This window comes from Capsicum annuum, chromosome 9 (genome assembly GCF_002878395.1).
Source record: "Capsicum annuum cultivar UCD-10X-F1 chromosome 9, UCD10Xv1.1, whole genome shotgun sequence".
In the NCBI taxonomy this organism is placed as follows: domain Eukaryota; kingdom Viridiplantae; phylum Streptophyta; class Magnoliopsida; order Solanales; family Solanaceae; genus Capsicum; species Capsicum annuum.
Window position 1 is genome coordinate 96534084 of NC_061119.1, and position 13792 is coordinate 96547875.

Sequence of the window (13792 nt, forward strand, 5' to 3'; positions counted from 1 at the left end):
AATTCAAAAGGCACCCATATGGTATATGGATTTATCTCCCCCTACTGAAAGCTCCCTAGTGCATATTAGTTGCATGAACCACGGAAAAATTAAGGGAAAACTAAAGAAACCAAGGAAATAGTCATTCAAAAATATATACATCAAGTGTACTTCAAGAACATGGTCATATAGACCCCCAACACCGAAAAAAATGGTTTCCAGTGTTCAATCCTTTGAAACATACCCCTTTAAGGCGAGAAACATAATTCTCTTTAAGCCTAAACTAAAGTAATTTGCACATATTCAAATCCATTAACCCAGGAGTCATTCATTAAGGCACTTACCACTGGGTATCGTCTTGCCAATATGCTTTAAAGCTAAATTAAATATGCCAAACTGATTCACTCAAAAAAATTAGGCTTCTAAGTTCTATTTAAATAAAAAACAAGGACACCAATGCCATCTAAAACTATATTCATATCCTCTTATCCTTTAATTCAATGCACTAAGTTCAAAACAAGTTAAACCATGCAATTATTCATATTTAAAACCATTATTTTAATAAGAGTTGAGGCTAATGCCTATTCCATGCAACAATTCATCCAATTTGGTCAAACCCTTTTCTCCCTTTCCATTTATTTAAATAATGCACCAATTTAGTCCCAAAAACATCAATTAAAGCATGAATAATCAATTTAAAACATAGGACAAGTAACTCAATTTGTCTCAACAAAAACCCCTCAACCTAATTTCAAAACCAAATTTAAATCACTTCAAATCCATTAAATTAATGCCACAATGTAAAATTCATGGTTAGGGAAGAGAAACATGCCTGAAACACATAAGAAATTAAAGTCATTTAAAAGTTGGGTGCTCGGATGATGAATTCTCTATAAAACCCTTTGATTTTCTTGGGGTTTTAGTTTGAGATAGAATTAAAAATGTTATGATATTTAAAAACTAGAAGAAAATGGTTATTTTATTTCTAAAGCTCGTACTAAGGGTAAAAAAACCAAGAGCCCCTCACCTCAAGTGAAAAAAACAAAAACTGGATGAAATTAAAACATCACGATGTCACTCAATATTATGGAGGATAGCCCCTATTCAATGGCAATATCAATGAGGTTAACCTCTATAAAACGACCTTATCATAGACCCTCACTACTCAGGGTCCCAAAATAACGCAAACCCCTTTACAAAAATCTTAAACTTTTCTAAAGCACCCCTTTAACACCCCTAAACATAATTTAAGACAAAAACAAATATTTCATATACCAGAGGGTCAAAAATAAAATGATTGAAAAATTAATGGGTATTAAATTTTTTATGGTCCAAGGAGTGTGAGTTGAGATTTGGAAAGCTCTAGGATTTTCTTAGTTCATCACCTATTTTAACCCTTTTTTATGGGTAAGAGATTCACCATGTTTGGTAATTTATTTAGTGTTGTCCTATATTGTGTATTAATAATGCATGGTCATGTTGTTTCTTGCTTATTGAAAACTTAAGGTGCACAAGTGAAACTACCCCACTAATCATTTGGAGTTGGTGGTGGTCATTTTTATGCTTAAGATTTGGAGGCATTATTTGTATGGTGTGAATTTTGAGATTTTCACCGATCATCGTAGTCTGAAGCATTTTTTACCCAGAGGGAGCAAAATGCTAGACACTATAGATGGATGGAGTTGGTAAAGGACCATCAAATCTTAATCCTGTAACATCCAGGCAAGGTAAATATAGTATTGGATGCCTAGAGCCATAAGGAAATAAGTATGGGTAGCTTGGCTTGTAATTTAGTTTCTCAGAATCTATTAGAATATGACATTCAGTCCTTAGCCAAATTGATCATTTGTATTCATATTTTGGATCCTAGGAGGATTTTGGCTAGTATGGAGGCGAGGTCCTCATTATTTGAGTAGATTCTAGATCATCAATTAGAGGAGAACAAGGTTTGATTCCTTCTTGATCAGGTGTTACGCGGTGAGTCCTAGAGAAAAACCATAGATTCTAAGGGTGCTATGAGATTTGATGTCCGTATTTGTGTTCCAAAAATCTATAAGGTAATTTAGCTGAATCTATATGAGGCTCACAACTCTTGATATATTATTCATCCCGACATAACCAAGATATATAGAGAGTTGAGACAACATTATACATGAAGTGGCATGAAGATATATATGACAAAATTTCTAGCTTACTACCTATGTTTCCAGTAGGTAAAGGCCAAGAATCGACAACCAGATAGAATAACCTAGAGGTTGACTATTCACGATTTGAAATGGAAATGGATAACCATGGATTTTTTTACTGTTTTACCATGCACTTCTAGTAGTTCTAAAAGTATTTGGGTCATTGTATATTATTTGAAAAAGTTATCAAATTTCATTCCTATTTAGATGTCCTTCAGTTCTACGAGATTATCTTATATCTATGTTCGGGAGGTAATTTTTTTGCATGGTCTGCCTTGTTTTATTATTTCATACCATGGTTCTATGTTGAATTTAAGGTTTTAGAGAGATTTTTGGAGGATTTGGGCACTCAGTTGGATCTTAGCACCTCCTCTATCCAGAGATAGATGGTTAGTCTGAGCGAACTATTCAAGTTCGTTAAGATATGCTTCGAGTCTGTGTTATAGATTTTAGAGGACAGTAGGAGGAGTACTTAGACTTGATAGAGTTTGCATATAATAACAGATATAAGTTGAGTATTGAGATGATGTATTTTGTGGTTTTGTATGGAAGGAGATGTCATTCTATGATTGGATGGTTTGATACTCTCAATGATATCTAGTTTGGTTGGGATGTGTTTACGTGTTTGATTGATGAAATGAAATACTATGGATTAGTTGGATTGTTTAGGCTAAATTTAAATCGTAGAGTTAGAATGCTTGACTTATTCCTTAGGCCTCAGGTGAAGTGGACTTCATTACTCATGTTTAGCATGAGAATGCCTTAGATTTATCAAGATTAAGTATCATGCTCTAATTAATAATGCTTAGGGTAAGTTGAACTTAGTTGCTTAAACTAATGGAAGTGCATAAGAGTCTATCATTGAGTTAGTTGTAGTGTTTAGGAAGGACCTCTACCCTAGGGAAAATTGTGGCTTTCTATACATCTAAGAGTGGGTTTAGATACCTTAGCCTAACCCGGGTTAGAAATTGACATAGAATGTATTTCGGGGATTTAGAAGTAGGATATTTGACCCACGTTAAGTCAATATTGATAATAGTTCTCATGAAACCCTTTGCACACTTATTAAATGCCTAGAGAATGCCTTTTTTAGGCATTACTAAGGAACCTTGGTACTTTTTGGTCTTAATGAATGGCGTAGAAGTAATGCCTAAGTGATTATGCCGTATATATCATTTATTTGTTAGGATTATGATGAGCCATTGATTATGCTTTTGTTTTGGATATTGATTGGGATACCGACTATAATATTGAATGAGCCCTTGACTATGATATTGCCTAAGTTAAAAATTATGTTATTGAAAATTATGTTATTGACTATGCTATAAGTAAGTTATACATCATGCCATGGATTTGCAATTTCTAAAGCAATTGATAAACTATCTTTTATGGCATTAATGAGTCATATTGCTTATGATTTTGATTATGCTAAGAAATTATGCTAGAAATCAAGCTAGAAAACATTTCTAATGATGAAATTAGAAATTGTGTCATGAATTATGTTAGAAGTTATGCTTATTGATTATATTGGGAGGTTATGCCATTAATTATATTTAAACTCATGATACTTCATTATATGATTTCTTATTCTAACGAGTTTTCTACTGATTATGATTATATATATGGATTGATACCCGATAAGGCCGTAGGACACAATGATGATATTAATACCTAACAAGGTCAGAGGATATTATGATTATATATTAATACCTACCAAGGCCAGATGATATTATGATGATATGATGATACCCAACAAAGCCAAAGGATGTTTTGATGATATGATGATACCCGACAAGGCTAGAGGACACTATGATGATATCAGCCCCAACATTAGCATTACCTGGATGGTACAAGGCACTCATATAATAGTCCTTCAACAACTCTAGCCACATTGATTTTCTTCTTTATGGATGAACACACACTGGAGGCTATTAGGATGTATAAAAACATCAACATGTACACCATAAAGATAATACCTCCAAATCTTTAAGGCAATAACTACTGCTGAAAATACAAAATCATGAGTCGGGTAATTCTTTTTATGATCCTTGAGTTTTATAGATGCATCTGGTATAACTTCACCACACTACATCAATGCATAATGAAGACCCGCTCTAGAAAAATAACAATAAATCACAACACCATTTGAACACTCTGGCCGAGTCAAAACTAGAGCGACAGTGAATCAATTCTTCAACATATGAAAGATCATCTTGCACAAATAAAAACAATAAAATTTTACTTTCTTCTGAGTTAGTCTAAAATTAAGAGAAACGATAGAGGAAAATCTTTGAATAGGAAGCTTGTAGTAAATGGCGAAACCAATGAAACTCCTGATATCTAATGGAGAGATGGGTCTATAACAATTCCTAAATGCATCAATCTTTTGAGGATTAACACAAATTCCTTCACTGTATTAATTTAACAAAAGAATGCTACTAAGTTCAACCAAAATTCACACTTGTTAAACATAACAAATAACTGGCTATCTTTGAGAGCCTGCAAAACAAACCTCAAATTCTCTTAATGTTCATCCCCACTTCGAGACTAAATAACGATTTCATTAGTAAATATATTAGAAAATATATCCATGAACTTCTTGAACACCTCATTAATCAAGTGCATAAAATCAGAATTAGCATTTGTTAGTCAAAAAGACCTAACAACAAATTCAAAGTGGCCATATCAATTTCTTAAGGTTGTCTTAAGAATATTGCAATATCTAACTCTAAATTAATAATATTTGAATTTGATTTCTATCATAGAAAGTTCCTTGGCATCCTAAAGGTTGTCGAACAATTCATTAATCCATGTAATTGGATACTTATTCTTGATTGTAACCTTCTTCAACTGACGGTAGTCGGTGCATATTTTGAGAGAACTATCTTTCTTGTAAAAATAGAATTTTACTACCCCATAGAGAGATATTGAACCTCATAAACCCCTTATATAGAAGGTCTTTAAAATTTGTATTTAGTCTCTTAAGCTGGGCTTGGGTAATTCTATAGAGTGGAAAGGAAATGAGTTGGTTATCACGAAGGAGATCTATTCTAAAGTTAATACCCCACTCTGAAGGAGGTCCCATAGACCTTTAGGAAACACTTATTTAAACTTAAAACCAAAACTAACTCAAGAATTGGGATATCAGACTTTAAATCCTTTTATAGCCTTAGGTAAAGAGCAAACCAACCTACAAGTGCTGAGGTACTACTCTTCTTCTTCACAACTAGTTCTTTTGGAATCTAAATTTGGAATACTCTCTTTCTATAATCAATGGAGGTATATGAAAATTTTATCCAATCTAAGCCAATAATAGCATCAAAATCTATCATCTATTGCTTTACTATATCAACTGAGGTAAATTTTAGAGAAATAATGTCTAGGCAATTTCTGTATACTCATCTTGCTATGATTGAATCACCAACTGAAGTGGAAAATGATAAAGGTTCTATGAAAGTTTTAGGACTGACACTAAATTCTATTGGCATAAAGAGAGCCATAAAGAAAAGTGTGGCTCTATGATCTAACAATGCATAGACATTAATATGAAAGACGTGCAACCTACTAATGACTATATCATGAGAACCTTCTAGATACTAGTGGGTAAGTAGGGAATAGAACCTTTTATAAAATTAACCACCACCTATACTAGATGTGGATCTCAACCCTTTCCAGTGGAACCTAATAACTCCTTCAAATATTTACCTAGCTCGTCACAAGTAAAACAATTCCCACTGTCGGTCATACTCTCTTTTGTAATTCTTAATACTTAAATTTCAAACTAGATTAGTACATCCACTAGTCACGGTACCATAGAACACTAGATGAAGATGGAACTGTGGTTGAAGATTTCTGATGAAACTAGGGGAGTTTCCCACCATCTTATTTCTACTAATAATAGTTAAGACAACATTTTTTTACCCTTTTTTATCTTTTTGTCCTTAATCTTCTCTTCCTTAATAGATTGTAAAAAATACAATAACATGGACATATCCATCTCCTTGACCAACATCACTATTCTATACTCCTTGACCACATCCTCAAAAACATATGACATAAATTTTCTCATACGGACCCCAGAGTTAGCAACCAATACTGGAGCATACTTTGCCAAATAACTAAACATAAGATAATACTTCTTCAAACTAATATTACACTACTTCAAATTAATAAATTCCTGCACCTTTGCCTCTCTTACCTAAACTGGTAAGAACATGTCCAAAAATGTAACAAGAAACTCATCCTACTTTACTGGTTCTAAATATACACCACTATCACCTTTCCATTATTTGTATCATATGTGAGTCATTTCTTAGAATTGATAAGTAACATAGCCCATACTTTCATTTGAAGTGATACTCATGATATCAGTAAATTTTTGAATATCATTTAGAAACTCTTGTGGATACTTTTCAAACTTAGAACTAAATAATATCAAGGAATTCATCTAAGTAAAGTCTTAAACATTAGTTGATTTTTTATTCAATTTGAGTTCAATGTTACCACCACCTTCTAGTTATTCTTGGTGGGAATGGACTTGATTAATGAAGTAAAAGTAGCCCTAAAAACATACATCATTAGAAAGAGTTTCATTTTAGGGTCTACTAGAGCTAGTGGAGCTTGATGATTTCTATCTTCGATGTCCTTCCTCCATATATTAGTTCTCTAGGAGGAAGATTTTGTGAACATGTAAAGCATAAGTTAGAAGTAGGATTTAATAGTGCTAACACTCTACTGCAAAATATGAACATTAATGAAGTGAAAATTTTCCTAATGTGTTTTATAGCTTTTCATCCATAAGTGTGTTGCACTACACACCCATGAACAAAACTCTAGTTGATGCTGATTTTCACACTCTAGGACACTCTAAAATTGATGATTTGATACCAAGTGTTATTACCTAATTTATGAGTCTTAATGTCACCTTCTCTATCCCACAAGTAGGTAAGATAAATTGTAAGCCACAGATAAACACAATGGGTCAACTTGGTCGAAATGCCCTAAAAAGGTCAAATAGGCAATCCAACATAAGAAATTAGCAAGGCAACAGAAATAGTTCAAAGGTACGGCTAGTACAGAAGCCAGTACTGAGCATAGAATTATAAAACCCCTGACCTGTTAGAGCCAGTATAGGAGCATCAAGTAATAATAATACAGCCCAAGTATTTAGAATTGTAAATAACATTTGTCTCAAAGCGAAATGCTGAGCATAGAAATATAGAAGCAAATACGTAACTTCCAATCCAAGAGCTCGTTCTATCTTTGAATAGCAACACAACACGAGCTTCCACCAATAATGTTAACAAGTACATGGATCTGCACCAAAATGGTACAAAAATGTAATGAGTACCAAAACAATGGGTACTCCATAGGTATCATTTGCCTACTGATCTAAATTATGATATAAATATGATAAAATAAATTACAACATAACTAACGGATCTGTACCAAAAAGTTATAATAATGTAATTAGTACAAAAACTGCGGGTACTCCATCAACATCATTGGTAGACTGATCTAAATTTTGATATAAATATTATAAAATGTATACAACATAACTATGTCAAAGTAGATATAAGCCCAAATCATCTCCAACATAGCTTTGCATAAAGAAGTAAATAAATAAATAAAAAAGCATAATATAAATAAAGCATCGCATACACAAGGATAACTCAAAATTGGCTCCCATATGTTAGTTAGTGCAAAAAAGTAAATAACCCATCGCAATCCCCTTTAATCCTTGAAGGTACACACAAGATAGTGTAGCCTAACACTATCATTACAAATATTCAATATTCCACTATAATCCACTTACATCATGATAAATTATAGCTATTTTCTGAATTTCAAACTTAGCCAAATTTCCAATTCCAATCTCACACCCCAATATTGTCATAATACAATAAGTATATCATCATAAAATAATATGTATATCTAGACTCAAACTAACAAATATAATCAATATCTGGTGAACTAGTAATTATAATAAAAAAATAGACTTGAATAAATTATCATAATTAGTAATCGGACTCAAACTAATAATTATGTCTTCAATATAATAATCATCCTCCGAACTCAAACCAGTAATTATAAATATATCAATATAATGAATAGTATCATCAATAGAATAAGTAATGGTATAATCAATAAACGTTAACCCTCACATCAACCAACATAATTATCAAGTATCAAAGTTTCCCAATATTACCTCAATAGCATTTCTAATAGTCTATCATTCGTATAAAGTTCTACAAAAGCTAACATATGTCGTAGCATAAGGTAGGTTAAAATCCCACTTCTAGTCCACGAAGATCCATTTTAGGCTAATTCTACCTAAACTAGGCATAGGGTTTAAAATCCCCTTTTAGAGGTTAAATAAGCCTCAATTATCCATAAGATAGGAAATTCACCAAAAATATGACCAACTAGGTCAATTATGTCTAATTTATGATTTTCAAACTGTCAAATCGGTCCAACTATCTCAACCATTGAAATTCATCATACCTATACCTGAAACCCATCTCAAAGAAATTGATGACGGGTCAATGATCTGCTAAACCATCATTTTTTCCTTCCAACAAGATTTTGTAAGATGCCAAGCTATCCAAATCACTTTCTACTAATCAATACGAGAATATTGATATCCATATATCACTAATAAGCTTTGGATCCAAAAATTACCTAAAATCTCATCTGATCCCATTTATGGAAAATTCATGTTTTCAAAACCTGCCCAACATACCCATATGTGCAAGGAGTCATTACCCTCTAAAATTGCAAAAACCTGTGCTAATTTGGGGCTAAAATCAATCTTCCACTTTTTTGGGATTTTGAACAATAAATGGAAAATTCTACCATGAAATTAGAGGAATCTTACCTTAAATCTGAAGGGGAATCAAGAAATAATGGTTAACCAATTGCCCCGAACCACCTACAAGCTTTAATTCCAAGCTATCTCTCCATTAAGGGTTTTAGATCTTAAGAAAATTGATTAAAAATAAGAAAAGTCAAGCTAAAATGGGGAGTTTATACCCTTAAAAGATGCTTGGGTATCGCTTTCACAACCCTCCCTCTATGATAGCGGTACAAGGCACCAGACAAGGATGTCACGATTATGACATTACCCCAACGTGATGGTGGCTCTGTTGGACTGTCCAAGGGTTTCCATTTATGACTTGAAGTATCATGATTGCGACACTTGCTGGTGCTGCTAGTTAGCAATTACGATCCATTGTCTAAGATCAGAAGTGCACCAGATTACCACTATCTAAGTCTTCGCTTAGCCTTATGGATTCATTTGGAATGCCATACACAGAAACATGCTATGTAACCACACCAAATTCAAAATTTCATACTAATGACACAGTTAAAATTTCTATGTGAGGTCATTTTGATGAAATTTTGGACCCACATCCACTTTTCAATTTCTTAACTTTTTAACTAATAGGTAGAAATAAGCCTTGTTGCCTCGGGTCCCAGTTCAAAATTTCACCTAGCCTAAAATCAATATTTTGGAGCTACTGGAACAGTCAGAATTTGCATTCAATGTTGTATAGCTAATATTTTTGTCCAGTGGCCATTTGGAACTAACAAAAACTTCAAAATAGAGAAATGCTCTAAAAACCAAATGAACTACCCAGTAATCTAACTATCAGTTCAAACTGGTGAGCTAAAAAATACAACACTTTTGATGCTTAAAATAATAAGAATATACAAGTGTCTTAGGATGTTTTGTTAGATATGATGTATTTTTTTGTACTTTTGTAGGAAACTAGGTTTTTGATGCTAAGTTTGAGATAAAGATGAAAATGGAGTTTTTGGCAAGTTTCTTGGTCATTCTTGTTAATATTTGGCACTTACTAGGTGTACGTGACCTAAGCATATACTAAAACTTGAAGTTTTGAAAAATAGTTGCAAGAATTTGAAGGCCTGACACATATTACCCCATGTTGATTGCATGTAGCATATGTGGTCCATATGTGACTAAGGTAAGTATAATACTTCAAGATCTTGTGAGTGTAAAAGCTGATGAAGATGTTCCAGCACTCACCTGTGTCTACATGCAGACAGTATAAGGGTAAGGTAAGTGCCTGAAGTCTAAAGTCCCGAGAGAAAATAGTACAACAAATTTTTTCTAGCACATACTTGGGTCTATATGTAAACCACATATTGAAAATACACCTACTGTTAGACCATATGTAGATATAGGTAAGTGGCCACTGAACCTATTTATCCGTTTTCATCTAGGATTTTATTTTTAGGGTTTCCTCATGTACTATAAATACATTTATGTGTTTTTAGTAGACGCTACGCACTATTTATACTAAGAAACATATATTTGATTTTGAGATCTATGTTTGATCTTGGCAATATTTTGTATTGATTTTTGTTGTGAATTGAGTTAGTGTTTTAGTTTTTTTAGTTGTTTATTACTGTGTGGTTGTTGAAGCCATCAAACCTGAATTATTTTAATTGTTACACAAGTTTGAGCAGTTAATCACCCTTAAATGCTAGGGTTTTGGGAATGCTGGATACATAACAAAGTAGGATAAGTGTTAGCTTCTAGGGTTATGGGAACCCTAGACACGTAATTAAGTATGAGAAGTGTTCAATCCTTCTATAGTATTGTTGTTGCGTGCATTAAGGTTTTCTTTACTATGATTGATTTCTTAACCAGTGCACAAATTAGGATCTAGCTTGTATTACTATGAACCTAAGAGGGAGGTAGATATTAGGCAAATGAGATCACAATGCTGATTTGGGGTTAATTATCGATACAATCTTATTTGTATTATTTTTATAAGCCAATTAACTCCCACATAATCTAACCGAGACTAATATGAGATAGTTTAACATGGGTCTAAGTTTAGGGTTAGTAATACGACATCTAATACCGAGAGAAGGTGAGTGAAATTTACCAGATAGAGTATAGAGGCAGTTTATGATACCTATCTTTATGACACCTATCTTACCAGAATCTACCAGCATAATAGTTATATAGTTGGATTGAGCATAAGAACCTTGTTGAGATAGAATATAGGGGAACACCACCCTATTTTTCGTCTATGACTGAATTACAACCAGAGTTAATATTCACTACTTTTTTGATATAATCACATCTAACCCCCTATTAACATTCCAGCTTTGCCCATTAACTATAGTAGTTAAGATCCATTGTTCCACGTATTTCCTTCGGAATCTACCCAAACCATTGTTTTCTTATTTTACCTAACAACAATCGTATATTTTTTAAATTAAAAGTGTAGCTTTGGAGTGATCAAATCATGGCTCAGTTACCAAGGAATACATTTTTGAGTTGTGAATCATAATTATTGCCGTTTATAGGTACTTTTGTTTCTATTGTTAGTTGGTTATAAGCCCGGGTATGCCTAGAACATTGAGTAAAGTAATTCTCTTACTTCTAGTAAATTCAAATCTAGAGAGGACTCTACATATATCTAGTAGGATGATGAAGTTGAACAAAGTTGATATTCCTAAAGGAGTTCATGACGATGCACACTAGGTGCCTCCCCCTCCTCCTAAAGGAGTTTAGGACATTGTTTGTTAACATACTGAGGAGATTTTAGCACAATTTTCTAATTAGAAGTGAGAATAATATTCTTTATATGAAGCTCGAGAGTTAGATTTATCTATACAGAGGTAGGAAGTAGATCGCCGAGCAGCACTCGATAGTAATTAGAATTGAGTTAGAGGTTGCCATTCTCAATTAATCCCAATGTATTAGTATTTATAGCCTTATAAAAATGGTGAAGAGGATCTGGGGTATGTTGAGCCGACAAAGACTAGAGCTATTATCCCTCCTCTTTTGCTCCTTGGCATCAAGTTTAATGTCTATAGTGCTATAATCTAACTCTTATATTTGAAGGGTATGTTTGCGGGGTTTCCTACAAATGATGTAAATATGTATCTAGCCAATTTTACTCAAATTTACACTTCTTACACAAATCTACAGTTGATCAGGATGCAGTTAGACTGAGTTTGTTCCCTTTCTCACTTACAAGATAATCATCTTTATGCCTATAGGAACTTTTAAGAGGATCTATCACTACATTGAATGAGTTACACAGATAATTAATTATCTAGTTCTTTCCTTCTCAAATATGTTATAGCTTAAGGACGACATTTATAATTTTATGAAGCTATAGTAAAAACCTATGTACGAGGCTTGGTTTAGGTTCAAGAAAAAGTTGAGTATGGTGCCCAACAATTGTATTTCATGGACAAGCTTATTGGAGATATTTAATAGAGTCCTGACATCACTTACAGTGCCATGGTAGAACCATATCTTGAGGATCTTTTATGAAACTATGTTTGGAGGTAGCTTTAGATATTCTAGATTAGATCTCGCTAACTAACTGAGGGTGGGAAACTCGAGAGGCAGAGAGGGTATATGTCACTTATTATATTGGTTCCTCATGCCATTAGAAAGTAACTAATGATTCAGCATGTTCTGATAAAGTGAATAAGTAGATCACAAAGCTCAACTTTAAAAAATTATGAGTCAAAATCGGAGGAGGAAAAAGAAATATCTTGATTGTTAGTTTGTAGGTTTTTGATCCCTAGGTCAAGGAAACCATGGTTAGAAGTATTATGATAGATACAGAGACCATATTATGGAACGATATAGTATGTAGGGGAAGAAGGACGACTACAGAGAGAAGGGAAATAGGTATATTCTGCTTGACAATTGAGACATAGAATCAATAATGGAAGAGATGCTCACTAAGCTTGTAAAGGGTCAAGAAAATCAGGAGAACAACCTTATGGATATTAATGTTTACATTTAAGTGTTGACCAAGATGGTTGAAGCGTATGTCACTGCTATCATGCAGTTGAGCAATAATTTGGGCAGATGTCAGCTATATGGAACCGGAGGCAGCCAGGTACCCTTCCGAGCTAAACTGTTCAAGATCCAAAAAATAATGGTTATGTTATTACTATTACCAAAATCAGTTGTATGACTACGGTGGACTCCCCATTATCTATTTTGAAAGCACTAAGAAATGATGAAGTTGATGATGATATGGCACCAGTTGTGGAGTTAGTAAAGGTAATAGATGGTGATGATAAAGTTGGTAAGGAAAAAGGTAAGGGTGAGGTAGTTGAGACAAAGATAAGACAAATTAAATGACCTCCCCCACCTTTTTCTCAGGGATTAAAGATGAAGAGAGAAAGGGAAGTTTAAGTGATTAATTGAGATATTGAAAAGGTTGAGCATGAACAGACCTCTTTTTGAGGCATTAGATTAGATGTCTGTATATGCCTACTTTATGAAGCATTTGATTAAAAAGAATAAAGGGACTACTATCGAGGATGGTGATAGATTGCATCATTATAGTACAGTCACGACTAAGTCTCTGGCCCAGAAAAGGATGATCTCAGAGCATTCACAATACCTTACACTATTGGTCATCCCAGCTAGCATAAATTTTATGTCGCTAGTTGTATTCAAGCAATTGGTGTTAAGCCCTCCTTAACTAAAAATTATGCGGTTATTGATGGCTAACAACACTTTGAACAAACTTGTGGGCATTTCATTTGATGTCATTGTTAGAGTTGATAACTTCATATTTCCAGCTAACTTTGTCATTTTGGACTGTGAGGTT